At 42.0% G+C, this 23,722-nt stretch overlaps 1 protein-coding gene across 2 annotated transcripts in view; it reads left to right on the forward strand.

Annotated features, from left to right (window-relative positions):
• The window catches only part of LOC106783425 (zinc finger protein 709-like), a 56,470-nt gene that overhangs the window by 9,125 nt on the left and 23,623 nt on the right, over positions 1–23,722 (forward strand). Inside the window, exons 2-3 of one of the 2 annotated variants that reach the window (XR_011440967.1) lie at positions 11,318–11,434; positions 12,052–14,188. The exons of the other annotated variant lie outside the window; for it this stretch is intronic. The gene's annotated coding sequence lies outside the window, so the exon portion shown is untranslated. Of the gene's footprint in view, positions 1–11,317; positions 11,435–12,051; positions 14,189–23,722 lie in introns of those variants that run through there. 2 annotated transcript variants of the gene reach the window in all.

The following is a 23,722-nucleotide window of genomic DNA, read 5'->3' on the forward strand; positions in this document are numbered from 1 at the left end:
ATCCTTGAGAATGTTCCATGTGCACTTGAGAAGAATGTGTAACCTGCTGTTTTTGGATGAAGTGTTCTATATATATCTATTAAGTCCATCTGGTCTAATTTTTCATTTAATTAGGCTGTTTTATCTGTGGACAGTTCTTTACTCATTTTGATAGCTGCTGATACAATTGGTGATAAGGAATACATGCAATTTATTTGCGGAGCTCTTTGGGGCCTGCAGGACAATGGAGAAGAAACCTTACAGTGGTCAAATATGTATTTCTCTGTGTAGCTATGAATCAAGACACAGAGCACGAGCTTAAAAGAAAGCTTATCAGAGGGGAAGATCCAAGATGGCGCTGTGAGTAGTCCTCTTTGTCTCTCCCCTCTTCGAGTCTACAATTATTTGGACACTCATCACTTAACAAAGTATATCCAGATAGCATCTCAGGACGTCTGAGAGACCCACGCGACTATACATCGGATGGCGGACGGACTTCCCTCTGGGAGGAGGTGGAGATAGGTGAAAGCTCTCCGACCTCGACCGAACAGCCTAGTACCTGTAAGCGGCTTTCTTCCAACGGATGCCTCCGGAAGATCAACGCACACCTAGGGCAGGAGTGAGCACACGCCAGAGGAGCGACGGTGGAAACAGGTTACCAGAATCCTACCTAAACCCCCCACAATTACTCCTAAATGCAGAAGGAAACTCTAGAGTTACACACTTGAGCCCGTGGGGAGAGTCTCGCCCCGCCATTGGCGGGGAGATCCGGCCTGGTGTCCACGGCGCCCGGAGGGTCCCAGAGAGAATCACAGACGGCGTGGCGGCCCCCCGGCTGCCACTGCCTGCACGGCCGGGCAAGGGATTGCAGGAGATCTCGGAGAGGACTGGGGCTGGGTGAAGCTCAGAGGCCGGCTCCGCACCCCAGAGGGGAAGCTCCAGAGTTCCGCCTGGGCAGCAGACAAAACTTTCTGTCTGCCATTAGCAGAGGGGCTACGCCCAGCATTCACAACTCCAGGAAAGTCCCAGAGAGAATTCCAGAGCGGGAGGCAACTCGCAGCTGCAGTTCCCCACCCCGTGGGGCAGGGGATTGCCGGAGATCTCGGAGAGGACTGGGGCTGGGTGGAGATCCACAGTTGTACATTTTAGTTGCCCGTCCTTCTAGTTGTGGGATGTGGGACCCTGCCTCAACATGACCTGACGAGCGGTGCCATGTCTGCACCCAGGATCTGAACCCTGGGCTGCCGCAGCAGAGCACGCAAACTTAACCACTCAGTCACGGAGCCGGCCCCTGGATTTTTATTTACTTTCTTTTTTCTTTTTAAAGATTTAATTTTTTTCCTTTTTTTTTTTCTCAAAGCCCCCTGGTACATAGTTGTATATTCTTCATTGTGGGTCCTTCTAGTTGTGCCATGTGGGATGCCGCCTCAGCATGGTTTGATGAGCAGTGCCATGTCCGCGCCCAGGATTCAAACCAATGAAACACTGGGCCGCCTGCAGCAGAGCACGCGAACTTAACCACTCGGCCACTGGGCCAGCCCCATACTATTTTTTTTTTTGAGGAAGATTAGCCCTGAGCCAGCTACTACCAATCCTCCTCTTTTCCCTGAGGAAGCCTGGCCCTGAGCTAACATGCGTGCCCATCTTCCTCAACTTTATACTCGGCGCGCCTACCACAGCATGGCTTGCTGAGTGGTGCCATGTACGCACCAGGGATCCGAACCAGCAAACCCTGGGCCACAGAGAAGCCGAACGTGCGAACTCCACCACTGCACCACCGGCCAGGCACCCTGGATTTTGGATATTATCAAATCCTTTTTTATTTTCATTTCCCTATCTTTTCTGATACTAATTTCTGTCTTCTATTTGACTAGATTTCTTTTTAAGTGAATCATTATTTTATTTTATTTTATTTTATTTGAGGACTATCAGCCCTGAGCCACCATCTGCTGCCAGTCCTCCTCTTTTTGCTGAGGAATCCTGCCCCTGAGCTAACATCCGTGCCCATCTTCCTCTACTTTATATGTGGGTTGCCTACCACAGCGTGTCTTGCCAAGCGGTGCCATGTCCGCACTTGGTTTCCGAACCAGCAAACCTCAGGCCGCTGAAGCAGAACCTGTGAACTTAACTGCTGTGTCACTGGGCTGGCCCTTGACTAAATATTTATTGATTTTATTAGTCTTGTCAAAGAACTAGCTTTTTTTGTTTTAATTTTCTCCATTGATTTCCACAAAGACATCGATTTGGTTCATAATTTTTATGATTTCTTTTATTCTGCTCGCTGTGAGTTTAATGTATTCTTTTTAGTGTTTCCTAAGGTAGATGGTTACGTTATTCATTACAGATCTTTGGTTTTTCCATTATATTAGTTCACGGGCCTAAACTTCCCTCTGGGCCCTGCTTTTGGGGCACCAAGAACTTTTGGAATGTTGTGTTTTTATTTCAGAATTTTATTTCTCTTGACTTCTTTGATGCTGTGTATTATTTGGATGTGTGTTAGGGAGTCTCCATGTATTTGGGGGTTTTCCAACTACCTTGGTGGTGTTGACTTCTAAATGAATGTCTGTGTGGTGTGAGAGCATTTTTTAAAGTGATTTCTTTCAAATTTGTTAAGGTGTGCTTTATGTCCTAGAACATGGTTTTTCTTGATGGATGCTGTTTGTGAACTTAAGTAGGATGTATATTCTGTGGGTGTTTTATGAAGTATTCCATGGATCAGAATGAAATCCAGTTGTTGCACAGTGCTGTTCAGTTCCCCTCTCTCCTTCCTCGTTTCCTGCCTCCTGGAATTTGTAAGTAGCGATAAGGAGGTGTTAAATTCTAGGGCTGTAGTACTGGGTTCGTCTGTTTCTCCTTGCATTCTCTCAGTTCTTGCCTCATCTGTTTTTCACCTGTGTTGTTACACAGGTGCACATTAAGGGTTGCTGTGCCTTCTTCCAGGATACACCTCTTTATAAGGATCTAATGCCCCTCTCAGTCACTGAATTTTCCTTGGTTTGAAATCTGCCTTGTCTGTCATTCATCTACGTATGGCAGATTTCTTTTGACTAGTGTTGACGTGGTATATTTTCTTCATCCCTTTACCCTTCATCTATCTGTGTCATAATAGTTAAAGTGAGCTGCTTTTTTTTTTTTTTTTTTTAAAGATTGGCACCTGAGCTAACAACTGTGGCCCATCTTTTTTTTCCTGCTTTATCTACCCAAATCCTCCCTGGTACATAGTTGTATATCTTAGTTGCAGGTCCTTCTAGTTGTGGCATATGGGACGCCGCCTCAACGTGGCCTGATGAGCGGTAGCACGTCTGCGCCCGGGATCCGAGCCCTGGGCTGCCGCAGCGGAGTGCGCGAACTTAACCACTGGGCCACGGGTCCAGCCCCCTAAAGTGACCTTCTTGTAGACAAAGTATTATTGTTTTTGAAATCTGATGTTAATGTGTTTTTCAGTGTTTTGAGATCATTCACGAGTAAATAGTTTATTGATACTGTTCGATCTATCTTTTCCAAATTTTTTAGTGTTTGCCGTTTTTACACTTGTTTTCTTGTTGTCTCCCACCATTTTTGTGCCTTCTCTGGCTGAAATCCAGCATTTAGTCTGATTCTCTTTTTTTCTCCTGTCAGCATATCAGTTACACATTTCTTCTAAAACATTCTTTAGTGGTTGCCATTGAGTTTTCAGCATACGTTTACAACTAATCCATGTCCTCTGACAAATAACACTGTACCACTTCACTGTGTGCAATACCTCTTCACTCACTATTCCCAATGTCCCCCTTCCTGTCTCTTGTCACACTGCTGTCATTTATTTCACTTCTCCGTAAGTTTCTCATTAACAAATATATCGTTCTTAATATTATTTTAAACGTGTCGTCTGTTATGTTTACTGTAAGAAATACAAAAGATATTTTACCTTCATTTTTCTTCGTCTAATCCTGTACCTTTATCATTTACATTGCGATAAGTTTTTGAAAATTTCATTCACAGGTGTACTCATGACAAAGTTCCTCAATTTTTGTCTAAAAGTCCTTGGATCTACTTTATTTTGAAGATTAACTTTTCTTGACAGAGAATTCTAGGAGAGTGGTTTTAATATTTTCAAAACTTTAAATATTTCACTCTCTTCTTGCTTGCATGGTTTTTGAAAAAGAATTCAATTTAATTAAGATGTGTGTTTCTTTATACTTAAAGTGTGTTCTTTCTCTTGCATTTCTCAACCTATTCTCTATGATGTTTCTCTAGTTTGAATGTGATATCCTTGAGTGTGCACTTTTGTAGCTTATCATCTTTAGTGTGCTCTGAGCTTCCTGGATGGACAGTGTGCTGGCTATCATTAATGTTAGCATATTTTGGTGATTATTTACTTTGTTTCTTCTGTTCCTTTCTGACTTTTTCCCTTCATGTATTCCCTTTGTGTGTATTTTAAACCTTCTATTAAGTAGGAATATCCTAGGCTTTATGGATAGTGTGCTTTGTCTTTTTGTACATTTTTCTTTGACTCTGGTGAAATAGATTTTTTGTGTAGTACAGGCCTTCTTAAGAACAGCGTATCTGGTTCTTATTTCAAATTGCTGTGTTTCACCATGCTGTGGCAGCCCTACGTGTGCGAATGCTCCTCAGTGTGTGGCTATGGCTCAGCCCCCACAAAGGGGCCCACCCACCAAACACAGCAGAAGTGCAAAGGTGCCCCACCCACTCAGAGGATGCCCTGCCCATAGAGTACAGCGGCTCACTGGACCTACTGAGTAGTGGCTCAGACGCCATGTAGGTGCCCTTCCCACCTAGTGCAGCAGTTGAGCCAGTCCCCTACTGAGTGCAGCGACCCCACCAAAGAGAGAGCAACTTGCAAACCAAGCACAGACATCCTGCCCCGCCTATGATGTGTTAGTTACCCACCTAATGTAGAGGCCTCGCCCATGTGACCACTATGTGCGGAGTGTGTGGCCAGCCTGTACAAATGCAGTGCAGCCCCAGGTGCACAACCTCCCACATATAGGGTGGGATCACAAAACACTGGTCTTGCTCCCCCCAGCAGTGGCACATGGAATCTGTGACCTGATCCTACCACAAATGTGTCAGGAAAGCATAAATTCATCAGAATCAATGAAGAACTACAGTCACACTTCAGAGCAGAAAAAGAAATGACAGGTCTCCAGAAACCAGTCCTGAAGTCAAAGAAGTTAACAGTCTAAATGACAGAGAATTCAAAATAGTTGTCATAAAGAAACTCAGTGGCTTAGAACAAAATTCAGAGTTCAGTGAGATTGAGAGTATAATTAACGAGCAGAAGGAATACTTTACCAAAGAGATTGAAGCTCTTAAGAAAAACCAAACAGATTATGGATATGAACACAGTGAGATAAAAAATAATCTAGAGGCTATAAAAAATAGAGCTGTTATCATGGAGGACAGAATTAGTGAAATAGAGGACAGAAATACGGAAATGCCTCAGAGGAGGAGAGTGAACTAAGATTTTTAAAAAATGAATTTTTTTGTGAAATAATCTGATTCAATTAAGAAAAGCAATATAAGGATTATAGGTATTCAAGAGGGAGAAGGGTGGGAGAAAGGAGCAGAGAGCTTGTTCAAAGAATTAATATTAGAAAACTTCCCAAAATTGGGGCAGAACTCCTTACAAGTACACCAAGCCAATACAACTCTTAATTACATCAGTGCAAAAACACCTTCTCCAAGGCATATGATATTATGAACAGGAATTCAGTGACAAAGAAAATATATTAAAAGCAGCAATGGAGAAGAAAATAACCTTCAAAGGAAACCCTATCGGGATATCCATGTATTTCTTAGCAGAAACGTTATAGGCTAGGAGAGAATGGACTACTGTATTCCAAGTCCTGGAAGACAGAAACTTTGTGACAAAAATATTCTATACAGTGAAAATATCCTTCAGATATGTTGGAGAAATAAACCTTTTGAAGATAAAAGCTGAGGGAGATTATCACCACTAGACCTCTTTTACAGGAAATGATGAAGGAAGCCCTCCTGCCTGTAATAAAAAGGCAAATGTTTCCAAAGCTTTCAGTAAGGAGATAAATAGACACAATCAGAAAATTGCAGCTCTTTATCAGAACTGGTTAGCAAACAATGATAACATAAAAGATAAAGGGAAGGAAAACATCAAAAATAATTCTAAACACTTCAATTTTGGCACAAAATCCCAACACAAAAAAGAATAATTTGTGACAGTAAGTCAGAAGGGGAAGAGGAAAGGGATGGAATCTGTTTAGGCTAATGGAGAGAAGAGGTTATCAAAAAATGGACTGTCTCAGGGCTGGCTCTGTGTCTGAGTGGTTAAGTTCACGCACTCTGCTTTGGCAGCCCAGAGTTTCGCCAGTTTGCATCTTGGGCACGAACATGGCACCACTCATCAATCATCAAGATAGCAAGTCAACAAGGAAAAAGTAGCCTTAAATAAAACACTAGACCAGATGAACTTAATATATACATATAGAACATTCTATCCAAAACCAATAGAATATACATTCTTTTGAAGCACACGTGGAAGACTTTCAGGGGTAGACCATTTTTGGGAAGCCTCAATAAATTTAGGAAGACTGAAATCATATCAAGCATCATTTCTGACCACAATGCTGTGAAACGAGAAAACTACAACAAAAAAGCTGTGAAAATCACAAATTTGTGGAGACTAAACAACATGTTATTGAACAACCATTAGATCCATGAAAAAATCAAAGTAGAGATTAAAAAATACCTGGAGAAAAATGAATATGCAAACACGACGTACCAACTCTTATGGGATGTAGGAAAAGTGGTACCTAGAGGGAAATTTATAGCATTACAGGCATATGTTAATGAACAAGGAAAATCTTTAACTGTCTTGTTCTACACCTACAGAACTAGGAAAAGAATAAAGCCCAAAGTCAGCAGATGAGGGGAATAATAAAAATTAAAACAGAAATGAATGAAATAGAGACAAAGAAACAATAGAAAGGATCAATGAAAGTAAGAGTTGGTTCTTTCAGAAAATAAACAAAATTGGGAAACCCTTAGGCTCACTAAGGAAAGAAGAGAGAAGGTGCAAATAAATGAAGTTAAATCTGAAAGCGGAGAAATTGCAATGGATACCCCAGAAATACAAAACATTATAAAAGAATACAATGAAAAACTCTATGTCAACAAATTGGATAACCTAGAAGAAATGGCTAAATTCTTAAACTCCTACAAACTCCCAAAACCAAATAAATAAGAAATAGAGAATCTAAATATACCATTCACAAGTAAACAGACAGAAACAGCAACCAAAAACCTCCAAGAAAACAAAAGTCCTGGACCATGTGGCTTCTCTGGAGAATTCTTGCAAACATTCAAAGAAGAGTTAACATCTATTTTTCTGATAATATTCAAAAAATTGAAGAGAACAGAATCTTTCCTAAGTCATTCTATGTGGCCAACATTACCCTCATACTGAAACCAGACAAGGACAACGGAAAGAAGCAAAACTATAGGCCAACATCACTGACGAACATAGATGTAAGTATCTTCAACAAGTTACTGGCAAATCCAATACAGCAATACGTTAAAAGGAGCATACACCATGACCAACTGGAGTTTATATGAGGGATGCAGGGATGGTTCAACATCTGCAAATCAATGTGATAAACCACATTCACAATATGAGAAATATAACCCACATAATTACTTCAGTTAATGCAGCGAACGTATTTGACAATGTCCAACATCCATTTATGACAAAAACCCTCAATGAAATTTGCGTAGAAGGAAAGTACCTCAAACATAGTAAAGGTCATAGATGACAAACACACAGCCAACAGTACACTTAATAGTGAAAAACTTAAAACCATCCCTCTGAGAACAGGAAAAAGACAAGAGTGCCCACCCTCAACACTCCTATTCAACCTAATACTGGAGGTTTTGGCCAGAGAAATTAGGCAAGAAAACGAAATATAAGATACCCAAATTGGAAAGAAAGGAGTAAAACTCTCACTCTTGGCAGGTGACGTGATTCTATGTAAAGAAAACCAGCAGAAAACTGTTAGAAATAATGAACTACAACAAAGTTGCAGGGTAAGAACTCTATCTCCAAAAATCAGTTGCATTTCTGTATTCTAAGAAGGAATTGGCAGAATGGGAATTCAAGAATACAATGCCATTTGTAATCGCAGCAAAATGAAAAGTATCTAAGAAGAAATTTAACAAGGAGATGAAAGACCTATACACTGAAAAGTATGAGACATTATTGAAAGAAAGAAGATAAAGAAATGGAAAGCTGTTCCATGCTAATGTATTAGAAGAATAAACATAGTCAAAATGTCCATATTACCTAACACAATCTACAGATTGAATGCAATCTCAATCAGAATTCCACTGACATTCTTCACTTAAAAAGAATGAAGAACCCGGAAGTTTATCTAGAATAACAAAAAACCCTTAGTAGTGAAAGCAGTCCTGAGAAAAAGAAACAAAGCTGGAGGCATCACAATCCCTGAATTCAAAATATACTACAAAGCCATAGTGATCAAAACAGCATGGTACTGCCTCAAAAACAGACATGAGGATGAATGGAACAGAATTGAAATCTCAGAAATAAATCCACATGTCTGTGGACAGCTAATTTTCAACAAAGGTGCCGAAAACATACAATGGAGAAAGGAAAACCTCTCAATAAATGGTGTTGGGGAAACTGGGCAGCAACATGCAAAAAAAGAAAGTAGACCATTATCTTTTTTTTTTCTTTTTCTTCCAATAGCCCCCTGGTACATAATTGTATGTTTTCAGTGGTGGGAACTTCTAGTTGTGGCATGTGGGTTGCCACCTCAGCATGGCTTGATAAGCGGTACCATGTCCGCACCCAGGATCGGAACTGGCGAAGTTCTGGGCTGCCAAAGCAGAGCACGTGAACTTAACCACTTGGCCATGGGGCCGGCCCCAAGCCATTATCTTACACCATACACAAAATTATCTCAAAATGGATTAAAGACTTGAACGTAAGACCTGAAACCATAAAACTCCTATAAGAAAATATAGGCAGTATAGTCTTTGACATTGGTCTTAACAGTACTTTTTAGAACACCATGTCTACTCGGGCAAGGAAAACATAAGAAAAAAATAAACAAATGGGGCTACATCAAACTAAAAAGTTTCTGCATGGTAAAGGAATGAACAAAACAAAAAGACAACTCACCAAGCGGTAGAAAATATCTGCCAGTCACCTACCACCTAGGGGCTAGTTTTCATAATATATAAAGAACTCATCTAACTCAACAACAACAAAAAAACAAGTTATTTAAAAAATGGGCATGTGATCTGGATAGATATTTTTTCAAAGAAGACATACAGATGGCCAGCGGGCACATGAAGAGGTGTTCAACATCACTAATCATTAGGGAAAGGCAAATAAAAACTACAGTGAACTACCACCTTAGACCTGTCAGAATGGCTATAATCCCCAAGACGAAAAATAACAAATGTTGGAGAGGATGTGGAGAAAAGGAGCCCTCACAAACTCCTGGAGAGAATGGAAACTGGTGCAGCCACTATGGAAAACAGTATGGAGATTTCTCAAAAATTTAAAATAGAAATACCATATGACACAGCTCTCTCACATCTGGGTATTTATCCTAAGAACTTGGAATGAACAAGTTACAGAGGCTTACTCAGCCCTATGTTCATCATTCACAATAGCCAAGATGTGGCAGCAACGTAAGTGCCCATCAACTGATCAGTGGATAAAGAGATGTGTGTATGTTTGTGTGTATGTATGTATATACGTACACACACAATAGAGTAGTACTCAGCCATAAAAAAGACAAAATTTTCCCACTTACAATATGGATGGACCTTGGGGGTATTATGTTAAATGAAATAAGCCAGAGAAAGAAATACCATATGATTTCACTCACGTGGAAGGTAAACAACTACATGGATAAAGAGAACAGATTAGTGGTTACCCGAGGGGAAAGGGATGTGGGGGTATGCAAAAGGGGTAAAGGGGCACAGATGTATGCTGATGGATAAAAACTAGTCTGTTGGTGGTGAGCATGATGTAGTCTATACAGAAATTACTATGTAATAATGTGCACCTGAAATCACACAATGTTATAAACCAGTATGACTTGAATGAAATAAAAGTAAAAGATAAAAAGGGCTGTGTTTCTCCCTCTTTCTCATTTTTGGAGACAGTCATTCACCCTGTGACCTCCTGGTTCTTGTGGATCTAAGAAGAGTTGTTCATTCCAATATTATTCAGTTTTTTTGTGAGATCAAGAATGACATCATCTAAGTTCCTTAAGTGTCAGATCATAATTTCACAAGGCATTATCCAGAGTGGGCTGGTGAGGAAACACTTCCTCTTGAAGTTGGAGAATGAAGATTTTATGTTCTTTTGTAGGAAAGCACTGTCGAATCCTTTACACGGTCTGTAACCATGGCCAAATTGACCATCAAACCTTTGTGGACTTCAGTGAACTCCCATGCAGTCTGCAGCTCTTAACCTGTTCCCCAAGGGCAGCAAGGCCCTGTGCACTGTTAGCAGTTGACTGAAAAGAGCTCTTATGGCATATTGTTATTTCATTATGTGTTCTCTAATTGGTGGGAGGTAATTTGAGTCACATGATTATAGGGATTTTATGGTCTAAGTTGTCATGATTTCTTCCTCATGTCTGAACTCTAAATTCCAAATAACTTTCTAGCCTCACTAAATCATACAGGGAGAGAAAGGAAGAACTGAGTCTGTGATAAACATTGCACAAGTTAAAAGCTATGCTTTTCCACAAGAATATTTACATTCAGCCAGCTGCTTGTAATTTCTTGTAATGGCCTGGAGGACTTTGGGCTTTTTTATAAGTTTGGTTTCTACGGGCTTCCCAGACTTTCTGTTTGGTGATGGCACTAGACAAAAAAGCCTCCAGTTCTTCACTCTGTTTTTATCCATTGAGACCTCATGCAGACTTGACCTTCTACCTCATGGAGTGCTATAACTGGTGGGTAACAAGGAATAAGATGAAAGAATTTTTCTCACAAGGATTCATCAGTCTTAAATTATATTTGTTTTATTTGTATGACATTTCTTTCATTTTCCAACATGCTCTGGACTCTGCCATTACAGAGGAATACAATGTTATGTGACCACAGTAAAAAGGTGTGAATAATTTCCATGTGTTCATGATGCTGTTGAAGTGATGAGGAAGTGTGTACAGAAAAACAGTGAGATTTTGATGATCACAACATAGAATAGATGTTTGGAGATGATAGAATCCTACATAACCTTCCTACAAATGCAGAAAGAATGTCTAGTGCTTTCAGGCTTATGCATCCTACTCTGTGCATGTTTGTGAGGCTTTAGGACTCAGTGGCCATTGAGGACGTGGCTGTGAACTTCACCTCGGAGGAGCGGGCCTTACTGAATCCTTCGCAGAGGAATCTGTGATGTCTGAAATCTTCAGGAACCTGGCCTCAGTTGGTAAGAATGAGGACATTTCTTCCCTTCATCAATTAGAGAACAAACGGTTCTTGCCCATCAGCATTGTTCTAAGATGTAGAATGTGGGAAGAGGGGAGGTGTTTGTAAATAAATTGGAAATGGTCATAGCTCTTCATGGGCTCAGAATCTAGAAGTTTTTCTATAATTTCTAGTACTTTGGATTCAACTTTCGGGGTCTGCGTTTCAGGAAAAATATGGAAAGATCATGCTGTTGATGATTGGTACAAATAACAGGAAAGAAAACTAAGGTAGGTCGCAGTCACAATAGAAAGCAGTGGCTCACATGAGAATCCTGGTATGTTATGAAATTTTGAAAAGAAGCAAACAAAACAACACTGGCTTCAAATTTAGGTAGTTTTAGAAAATTTTCACCAAATATTTGATGTAGAGATTGTGTTGGCAAAAGCATTCTCTTCGAAGAAGTATTAATAACCCCTCTAGGAATATCGCTGTTTGGATAATAGCAAGGGTAAAGTCCTTCTGCAGAGCATTCAGACAAGACAAAACCTAATGTTTTCCTGCAAATTGTAGTAAAATTAACAAATATAACATTGTTAATAAAGAAATCATGAGCAATGTGCTTCTCATTTTTTACAGAAGTTGTATGGTAGAGAGACTCAGTGAAAGTGAAGAAGGTAGTCCATGTGGAGAACACTTCAGTGTTAGTCCAAATCTAAATGTGAACAAGATGGGGCTGGCCCCGTGGCCAAGTGGTTAAGTTCCCGTGCTCCGCTGCAGGCTGCCCAGTGTTTTGTTGGTTCGAATCCTGGGCGTGGACATGGCACTGCTCATCAAACCACGCTGAGGCAGCGTCCCACATGCCACAACTAGAAGGACCCACAACGAAGAATATACAGCTGTGTACCAGGGGGCTTTGGGGGAGAAAAAGGAAAAAAATAAAATCTTTAAAAAAAAAAAAAAATAAATAAATAAATATGAACAAGAAAACTACAGATGCAAAACCATGTGAGTGCAGTGCACGTGGAAAAGTCTTAGTGCATCTTCATTCATCCTTTAATAGACACAGTAGGTGTCATACTGAACACAAACCATGTAACTATCAAAAACATGGGCAGAAGCCATATAAATGTAAGGAATGTGGGAAAGCCTTCCACTTCCCCAGTTGTCGCCAAAACCATGAAAGAATTCACACTGGAGAGAAACCCTTTGAATGTAAAATATGTGGTAAGACCTTCAGGTTTTCCAGTAATGTTCAAGCACATGAAAGAACTCATGCTGAAGGGGAATCCTATGAATGTAGAAAATGCAGTAAAGCATTCACTTCTTCCAGTTGTCTTTGAGTGCATGAAAGAATTCATACTGGAGAGAAACCTTATGAATGTAAGGAATGTGGGAAAGCCTTTATAAATTCCTCAGGCTTTCGATCACATGTGTTCTATCACATTGGAGATGAACCTTCTAAGTGTAAGGAATGTGGGAAAGTATTCGTTTCGCCCAGTGCACTTCGAATCCATCAGAGAAGTCATATTGGAGAGAAACCATATGAATGTAAAGAATGCAATAAAACTTTCAGGTTTGCCAGTTCTCTTCAAAACATCAAAGAACTCACACTGGAGAAAAACTGTATGAATGTAAAATACGTGGTAAAGCTTTCAGGTTTTCCTGTAATGTTCATGTCCATGAAAGAGCTCATACTGGAGAGAAACCCTGTGAATGTAAAAGAACGCTGTAAAGCTTCCACTACTCTCAGATGACTTGGAAGACAGAATTCACATGGGAGAGAAGCTCTGTGAATGTCAGGAAAATGGGAAAGCCTTCGTTCCTCATGAAAACTTTTGAGGGGCTGGCCTGGTGGCACAGCGCTTAAGTTCGCACATTCTGCTTCTCAGCGGCCTGGGTTTCGCCGATTTGGATCCTAGGTGCGGACGTGGCACTGCTTGGCAAAAGCCATTCTGTGGTAGGGGTCCCATGTATAAAGTAGAGGAAGATGGGCATGGATGTTAGCTCAGGGCCAGTCTTCCTCAGCAAAAAGAGGAGGATTGGCAGCAGTTACCTCAGGGCTAATCTTCCTTTAAAAAAAAAAAAAAAACTTTTGAGGATATGGGAGAATGTACACTAAAGGATAATCTGTATAAATGTAAAGAATGTGGGAAACCCCTTTGTCATCCCGGTTCTTTTTGAAGGCATGAAAGGACACACTTGATAAAACTTCTCGAATGTAAACAGCGTGGGAAAGACCTCCATTGGCCCACATCCTTCTAGATGAAACTCCCACCATACAGAAATAGGAATGTAAGTAATATCAGAAAGCTTGACGGAAATTAATTTGTGTATAATGTTGTAGAAAACTTTCATGATGAAAGACTTGTTATAAAAGTTGTAAATATATTATGTTTACCAGGTCTCTTTCTTAAAGTGCAGCATTGGATTGTAAATTTCTATTAATTACTTTCAGAAATGAATATTAATGTAGGGTAATTCTGTTAAGTCATTCTTCATCAATGTTGCATAAAAATTAATAGGTAATGCTTTTTCCTTGAATCAGGTAATAATATTTCCTCATGTTTTTATGTTTAATTTTCCTGTGTTAAGATGCCATTGAAAAATGACACTTTGTATTTCTCATAATTTTCTTATCAGGTCCTAAGCCATTGTATATATTGTTCCTTTGAGAAACAACCTCTTTTAGGGTGGTTGGCCTAGGTGCCAGTTTCCATTTTCAATACTGTTGAACAGTTGGAATAAATTTTTATGTGTGGCAAGTTTATCAAAAGTATACTTTTCTACAAATTCTTATTTTCACCTTTGGGCGTTGGTTCTTTGTCCTTCCTTCTGACTCGTATTTGTGCATAGACTTTGAGTTATGGAGAGGCCTGTGATAGTGCGACAATATTTAGAGCTGGACATGTCTCGCTGTGTTGTGTCACGTCAATCTGGGTAGTGTTAAGAACTAGATCTTTAAGCATCTGTTGCCTGGGCTGGCCCTGTGGCTAAATGGTTAAATTCGCTTGCTCCACTTCAGCGGCCTGGGGTTTCGCTGGTTTGGATCCTGGACGCAGACATGGCATCGCTTGCCAGGCCATGCTCAGGCAGCATCCCACATAGCACAAACAGAGGCACTAGAATATACAGCTGTGTACTGTGCGGCATTGGGGAGAAGAAAATAAAAAGAAAAAAGATTGGCAACAGTTGTTAGCTCAGGTGCCAATCTTTAAAAACAACTAAAAAAATACAGGGAAGGACAAGAGGGAGGGAACAAAAGAAAAAAGTACTGAAGTAAAGGTGCACTTTGAACCAATTGGAAATCCAAAATAGCCTAAAAAAATTTATGTAATAACACAGACAGAGGTACACTGCTTGGCTTCTGGGCCTCTGCAACGTAGGTTCTGAATTAATTTTGCTGTCTGGTGTTAATGCACCACTTCAGAAACCTTAAAGCGCTTAGTCAATCCTAGGTGTCAAAATACAGTTATGCCTGGAATCCTTTTAAATTTACAAAAAGTGCCTCTGATGATCTCAGGGGTGTTAGTGAATATAATATAGAGGACAGATAGGACTAATGTTTCTCCTTGACCATCAGAACTATGGTTTTGCTTCAATTTTCCATGTCATAGCACTCATTGTCCGTAAGTATCCTCTAGTGAGCTGGGAACCTCTGATCCAATGAGCAAGAAGTAAAATTAAATGAAGACTTTGCCACTTACAAGTTGGCTTGACCAATTGGAACCCCAGGGACCTTACCTCCCAATCAAGTAGTTAATATGGTCCAATGTAAATTACACAGGGCCTCAAGGACTAAAAACAGTTTGGAAAACCTAGTTAGTGAAGGGTTGCTTATTCCCAGTGTTCCTTTTAACAGCCCAATTTGTCTTATTAAACATGGAAAGAATGATTGACACCTTAGAGTGGTTCACCTCAACCTTGCAGCTGTGTTTGCACCACACAGACCTCTATACCCAGTCCACATATTATGGAAATTACTGACTACAGTCAATCAGCAATTGGTTAGTATCCTGCTCTCACAGATTTGCCAAAGTCTGCTCTGGCTAGTGCCTCTGTCCACAGCCTCTCAGCTGTACTTGGCCTTCCCCTCTGAAGGGACATGATGCCCCATTTCCTGGGTTATCCTCATGGATCTTCCACAGTTGTGCCCTCCCACAGTCATTGCAGGCGGGGTCTGAACTGCATCCTGGTTTCTCCAAGAACACAGGAACGATGTTACATTACTGGCATCTCCTCTGAGGACATTCAGGACATACAAATATTGAAAAAAGGAGCTGAAAAAGGTGGGTGGAACATTGCCACTGTTATGATGTGAGGCCCTTAGAACTTTGTGAAAATTCTGGAAGTAATTTGATAGTCTGAGACTTGCACCTTCTCTGACACCATGAAGAAATAGCTATTGTTTTCCTCAGATCCCACGATGTCTACTAGGTTCTCTTGATGTTTGGGAGGCAATATATTTCTTGTTTACAAGTTTTACTTGAGCCTGTTTGTGCTGTTGTTTGCAAATTTGCACCTTGGTTGGGCACCTCTACCACGAATGCCTGAAGATTCTCTTCAGATTGTCACATAGCAAACAGTCCTGTTAGTGCCCTCACAGTCTCTTTCACTCTAGAGGCCTCAGTGACATTCCTTCATGCCGCCTGGGGTACCCATGTGGCTTTAAGTTGTCTGTAGGTTTCTGATGCTAGAACCTCCCCTAAGTGCCAGCCTATATGTCATTAGAGCTACAGTTAATCTCTTCCTGCAAGACTATCCTGACAGTAGATGGCCCTGAGCATGGGACCATCTATCCAGCAGTCCATTTTGCCTTGGGACCCTGGAAACAGCACTCCCAGAGCTCAGCGTGGCTACTGAGACCCCCTGGAGGCATGATGGAGCCACACCTGGGCCCTCTGGGATAGCCTACCTCCAGGAGGGGGTGGTCCTCCCTATTCTCAGTCCCTTGACAGGTGCTGTGATGTTGAAAAAAAGTCACCTCTCTCAGACTCCCAGGCTCGCTAGGGAGCTCCTTCGGATTCCCTGAGTGACAAGCAATGAGAGTTCACAGACTTGAGGAATAGCAGCACCAGATTTGTCCATGATGGCACTCAGGCAGAGTTGCTACTCTTCATGTCTTAATTGGGACATCTCTGATGAAGGACTGGACCCAAAGGTCATCACACTGACCATACATCAAGCAGTCATCTTAGCACCGACCAACAGTGGTCTCCAGCTAGAGACATTACAGACCATGGGTGATTCCCTGAGATTTGCCCCTTTGTGGTAAAAGAACTCCAGGAATTTGTTGCCTCACAGTTACCTGCAATAGATATCACAGTGACACTTGTCTCTACACATATGTAGGCCGCAACGCCTTACCAGGACACCCTGTCCACATGCAGTTCCAGACACTACTGATAGTAACAAAGGCGCTCATTTGACTTCTCAGAATATACAGTGGTGGGCTCTTAACAAGGCATTCAATGGAAGTTCCTCCTCTTCCAATTCTCAGGATGAAGGCCTCAGCTCCATAGTGGCTTATTGAAATAAGTTCAAATTAATGGAGCGAAAGATGGTCTGTTTCTGTCATCAGTCATCCGGGGGGAATATTAATGTGGCAGTCTTTATCTCCTTTTTCTAGTTGACCTTTTTTTAGGATTAGTTTTAAGTTTACAGAAAACTTGATCAGAAAGTGCAGAGATTTTCCACATAACCCCCTGTCTTCCACACAGTTTGCCCCGTATTTTAAATCTGGTATTACTGTAGTACTTCTGTAACATTTGAGGAGCCAATTTGATACATGAAAGTTCATAGTTTACGTTAGTGTTGACTATTGTTCAATCTCTGGGTTTTGGCTAATGTAAAAATGGCATGTCTCCATCATTTCTGTATCCTGTGGAACACTTGCACTGTTCTAGAAGTCTGTGCTCTGCCTATTCATTCACTCCTCCATCCTTCCCTCCAAATCCCTGGCAACTAATGATCTTTCTGTGTGTTCTATTTGATCTTTTCCAGAATGTCACATGCTTGGAATCACACAGTGTGCAGCCTTGTCATATTGGCTTTTTTCACCTATCAATATGACTTGAAAGTTTCTCCATGTGGTTTTGGCTTGGTAACCTCGTTTTTCTTCATCACTGAAGAATATTTTATCCTCTGGATGTTCCCATGATTGTTTATCCATTCACCTATTGAAATTATCTTGGTTACATCTAGGTCTTGACAATTATGCATAAAGTTCCTATACACATTCACATGCAGAGATTTTTGTGAACATCAGTTTTCAATTTATTCAGGTAATTTCAAGGAACATGATTGCTGTATCATATGGTGAGAGTAGGCTTAGTTTTAAGCAACTGCCTCCCTTCTAAATTAGGCATACCATTCTCCATTCCCGCTAACAGTGAGTGAGGGTTCCTATTTCCCTCCATCTTCATCTTCATTTGGTGTTCTCAATATATTTAATTTTAGTCATTGTAATAAGTGTCTGGAGATACCTCATTTTCTTTTATTTGTAATATCCTAGTGATGTATGATTTTGTGCTTTTTTTGAAGAAGAAGAAGATTAGCCCTGAGCTAACATCTGCTGCCAATCTCGCTCTTTGTGCTGAGGAAGACTGGCCCTGAGCTAACATCCGTGCCCATTTTCCTGTATTTTATATGTGGGATGCCTGCCACAGCATGGCTTGGTAATTGGCACATAGGTCCCTGCCCAGGATCTGAACTGGTGATCCCTGGGCCACCGAAGTGGAGCACAGAAACTTAACTGCTATGCCACCGGGCCAGCTCCTTGAGCATGTTTTCAAGTGCTTATTTACCATCTGTATATCATTGTTGAAGTGTATGGTCAGATCTTTGGCCCACTTTTAACTGGGTTGTTTGTCTTCCTTTTGTTGAGTTTTAGGAGTTCACTGGAAGTTTGAGTACCAGTCCTTTATCAGAACAACGATTTCCAAAGATTATCTGCCAGTCTGTGACTTGTGTTTTCATTCTCTTAACACTGTGTTACGCTGATCAGATGATTTTCATTCTAGTGAAGTGAAGCATATGTTTTTCTATCTTGGATCTTGCTTTTGGTGTTATATCTAAAATTAATCACCAAACCCAAGTTCAGGTATATTTTCTCCTATGTTATCTTTTAGGAGTGTCATGGTTTTACATTTTATGTTAAGATCTGTGATTCATTTTCATTTACTTTTTGTGCAAAGTATAAAATCTCGGTCTACATTTCTTTTTTTGCCATGTGGATGGCCAGTTATTCTGGCATTATTTGTTGAAAAGTTTATGTTTTCCCAGTGAATTGCTTTTGGTCCTTAGTCAAAGATGAGTTCAACTCATTTTTGCTTGTGTGGATCTACAGGAAATGATAGACATTTGTATATTAACATTTTATCTTTCTACCTTCCTCTACTCTCTTCTCAATTCAAGGGATTTTCTTTGTTATTAGGGATTCTTTGAGATTTTCTCCATAGACAGTCTTGTGCCACAAGCACAGTTTTATTTCCTGCTTCCCAAGTTATGGACTTTTTATTTCCTTTTTGTGTCTAATTGCATTAGCTAAGAATTCCAGTACAGGGTTGACCAGGAGTGGTGAGAGGGGCATCCTTGCCTTCCTCCTGATGTTACTGGAGAGCATCTCGTTTTTTCAGTGCAGTCCACTGATATTAAACAAGAGCCCAGCTGATGCAGAGGTAGGTGTGGGCAGAGGGGAAGCATTCTCCAGTCCAGCGATTGGGTCTCAATCTTTTAGTGAGCCTGTGTCTCTGGGCCTGACCTTCTGTGATATGATAGAAAGATATTTGATCTTTTTCCTCAGTTTCTAGCAAAATCCTCTTGAACCCCTTGGAATTTCTTGCATGATAAGGGTGATAGAGTGTCTTTTGTTTTAATGAGGCAACTCTTGGCCAACTCCTAGATGGCTTCAGGATGGGGATGGGACACCAGAAACACCAAGCCTTGATTAGAGGCTTGAAACATTCAGCCCCAGCTCCCAGCCCCTGTAGAGAGGAGAGGGGCTGGAGACTGAGTTAATCACCAATGGCCAGTGATTTAATAAATTGTGCCCATGTAATGAAACCTCCATCGGAACCCTTACAGGCAGAATTCAGAGAATTTCTGAGTTGGTGAACACATGCAGGTGCTGGGAGGGTGGAGTGTCCAGAGAGAATGTGGAGTCTCTGCAGCCCCCTCCCCCCCACTCCCCTCAGTCTTACCACCACCCTACTTTGCCCTTTGCATCTCTTCCTTTTGTCTTTTCCTAAGTTGTATGCTTTATAGTAAACTAATAACAGTAATTAAGCAGTTTGTGCAGATCTGCCAGTCATTTCAGTAAATTACCAAATGTAATGAGGTGTTGAGAGAATCTATGAATCTATAGATGGCTGAGTAGAAATGTTGGCAGCCTGGGCACCCCATTTGTGGTTGGCATCTAAAGAAGGGGCAGTTTGTGGGACTGAGTTCTTAACCTGTGGATTCTGACATGAGCTCTGGATAGTTCGTATTCGAAGTGAATCAAACTGTTGGACACCTCTCTGCTAATAGTTGGAAAAGTTGCATTGGAACAGGCGCCAAATATTTGGTGTCACAACGGGGAAAAACCATCATCGTCTTAATTGCCCCACCTTTGAGATCAGAAAAGCTAGAAGGGACTCAAATTGGCTGTTTTCCTCCCCCCAGGACAATTCAGATCTTTGAAAAGCCCAGTCATTAATTTTCTTGTTAAATGGATTGTTTTTAGGGCATGCCTTGTTAAGAATAGAATATTTTGTCTGTTTTTTAAATGGCTATTTTTTTGTCTCTCTCTCTCTAATTGTGGAGACGGTGGTTTTCCCTGCGACCTCAATTCCCTGGATGTAAGAGTTCTTGATTTCAGGTTTCTTGGTTTTTTTCTTCTGAGGCCTGGAATCTGGCTTTAAGATCCTTACATGACAGACCAGATGCAAATAAAGTAAGTTAAGCACAGGAACAGGATCTTACCCAAATTCACAGAGCTCATAACAGAGGAATGTATTAGTTTTAAAGGCATAATGGGCAATGTCAAAAATTTTAAACACAAGAAAACTGCAAGGTTTTTATAGTTACGCACTTTTACAAATGTGACATCACAGTTTCTAAACACGACCCATAAGACAAGATGGTGTTCCACTTATGTGGCATTCTGGAAAAGGCAATGGTATAGGAACCTAAAACAGATCAGTTCTTTAGGGTGGAAGGGTTCAGTAGAAATGGCCACCATGAGAGTGTTCCTCTGGAGTGATAGAGTGTTCTTCATCCTGATGGTGGTGGAACTATACACTTGTGAAAACTCACAACTGCTCTTAAAATGTATGTGAATATACTAGAAACAACTTACAGAAAACAACAAAAATGTTTTCATATGCTAGGAGAATGTGAAACTCTCCTGAATTTTGATTGCTAGGTGTGTGACACTTCCTTCCACAATCTTGGGTTCCTTCTTATGAAAAAGTTGTAGGACACGGGGAGAAGGACATCGGCCATTATAGACTTTTCCTGGTCCTCAGTCTGAAGTTAGAAAACTACCTCTAGGGCTACACCTGCCCTCATGTCATTTATATAAGTGGAGGGAAAGCGATAGGACTCCCAGCCTCCATCTTTGAGTTGATGCCTGTTTTCCTGGGTCATATCCTGGGAGTGCAGTCATCTGAAACATAAAGGTGCACCTCACACATCTCCATGTGGGATCTGCGTGGGCGCATCCTAATCTAACCCTTGGGCATCGACATCATGTCTTCCCAGAGCAGGCCTTGAGGCCGTTTCCTGCTCTTGTTTCCCATCTCAAGCCTTCCCTGTGCCTCCCTGCTGGAAAACATGTTTAAATGCAACACTTGTCCCATTCTGGAAATTTTCTCTGTTGTGTCAATCTGAAAATTAAAAGAGCCAGTTTTTTTAACCAGTGAAATGAGTTTATTTGGGAATAGCAGAGGAAGTACAATTCAGGTCATGCAAACTATGGAGAACCACAGGCAGGTAGGGAGAACAGAACAGACGGCCTTGCTTTTATACAGGATAGGAGGAACCTGGGAGGGGCTGTTTGGAACAGAAGTCCATTGAAGAAGAATGAGAGATCAGGGTGGTGACAGTGGCTGAGTGTGGTGGTTTCTCATTTGTTGAGCTTTTGCTGGGCAAAGAGAAATTCTTCCTTCCTCCTGCTGGGGTCTGTAAAGTGAGCTTTTTCCTAATGGGTAGTGGGAGGTACACTTCTTCCTGTTTGGGGTCTGCAAAGTATGTCAAGTAGGTGTGCATGAGAGCTCCCCCTTCAGGGCTCCATTTTACATGAGGTTTCCTCTTACTTGTTTTCACATTTGCAGCCCCAGGTGACTGTGAGGTGAGGCGGTGGCAGAACCTAGAACCCATGTCATGAGGCACAGGCACCTGGAACACAATAGTCCCCACTGTCGCATAAACATCACCTCTGCACCAACAAGCACAGTTTCACAATAGTATCAATATGACCAATAATGTCACAAAGAGATGCCCCCTTGTCTGAGTTCTGGGAGTCCCTCAGGTGCCCGGCTGTACCTAAATCACTCTCCTGAGATCTCTGGCACATTCCACCCAGTGGTTTCAGTGGCTCATGCACTGACCACCCCAGCTCCTTCACCTCAGAACCCGCCTCCAGAGTGAGTTTGGAGCCCACCCACCAAGGCCTGTGCTTGCTTTTTCTGGATCAGGACTCACTCTGCAGGGTTCCAGCCTTGGGGCCTATGGGAAATGGCGATCTCAGCCAGACCCTCCACAGTCATGGGGCCCGCTCCCTTCACATGGCTCCCAGAATGCAGAGGGCACTTTGCCAAAGGAAGTCCTGGGAAATGGTGGGAATTTCCACCTCTCCTGAAGTGCACAGGTGTAGGAGGTTGTAACCCCTCCTTCAAGCCCACTGTTTCTTGAAGGGAAGAGGCAGAAATGGGTCAAGTCAAATCCCTACCTGCTCTTGCAGCAACTTCCAGTACTTTCCTAGGTCCCCAAAGTGATGTCTCTGTGGCTGGGAGACCTGGGGTCTGAGGTCCTGAGGTCTCCTCTCCCGACCAGTGAACCTTCCAGGGTGGGGCAGTGATCAAGGCCTTGGTGAGGATGGCCCATGGGGCTGACCTGCATGAGGACTGCACACAGCGAGACCTCAGGTGTGATGGATCCCGGATCACAGAGACCACAGCAGAGGACAGGGTGAGGATGCACAGACCTTTGTTGTCCGAACTGAGCTTCAATGGGAAAGCAAAGTGAGGAAGGGGCATGTGGTGAGGGGCGTGATTCTGGAAGGGATCACAGCAGCGTGAGGGGCTGGGACACGGTGATCACTGCAGCCATCATGGGCCCTGACTCTCCCTCTTCAGGGCCTGGGCTGTGGGTCTCTGGGCCATCATCTCTGAGGGTTGGTGACGTTGTGTGTCTTGTGTGGGTGTGTGCACATGTGTGTCCAGTGAGGAAACCTTTGTTGACATTGTCTGTCTGTCTGCAGGCGTATGTCTTTGAAATGTGTAGCACCTTTCTCACCATGGTGGGTAGAGCTGGTGAGAGCAGACATCTGTCTTCTCTCTGATCTGAGAGAGAAAGCCCGCAGTCTGTCACCATCAAGAATGATGTCAGCTGTGGGTTCTTCATTGATGCTGTATTTCAGGTTGAGGGAGTTTACTGAGGGAGGTTCTCGTTTCTTTTTTTCTTTTTTCTTTTTTTTTTTGAGGAAGATTAGCCCTGAGCTAACTACTGCCGGTCCTCGTCTCTTTTGCTGAGGAAGCCTGGCCCTGAGCTCACATCCATGCCCATCTTCCTCTACTTTATACGTGGGACCCCCACCACAGTATGGCATGCCAAGCGGTGCCATGTCTACACCGGGATCCGAACCGCCGAACCCCGGGCCGCTGAGAAGCGGAACGTGCCAACTTAACCGCTGGGCGGGCCCCATATTTGTAATACTCTTGAATAACAGAAATTGACAGTGAATTTTAAAGGTCTCGTTGGCTTTATTGAGCATTTTGTCAGGTGAGCAGCATCCCATCCAGCAAGAGAGAGGAGCTCGAAATGGTCCAGAAAAGGGAAACCTTGCAAAGGCAGGAAAAAGAAGTCGTAAACATAAAATAGGAATATTTTAGGCCAGGTTACCTGCTTTTGGGGATAGAAGGGTCTTACTAGATCCCTGGGAAAGACTGAAGCTTCGGGTAGGTTAGGGATTTGGCCCTAGTTGGGTGATGTGGGAGTAGCAAGATGACTCCATCGTGGGCTCCTGGTTTTCCTTTTTACAGTTTCCCCTCCTTGATCAGACTTGCAGCTTAACTGAGAGATGTGATCAAATTTAAGGTACGCGTGT

Source organism: Equus caballus, chromosome 7 (genome assembly GCF_041296265.1).
Source record: "Equus caballus isolate H_3958 breed thoroughbred chromosome 7, TB-T2T, whole genome shotgun sequence".
Classification (NCBI taxonomy): domain Eukaryota; kingdom Metazoa; phylum Chordata; class Mammalia; order Perissodactyla; family Equidae; genus Equus; species Equus caballus.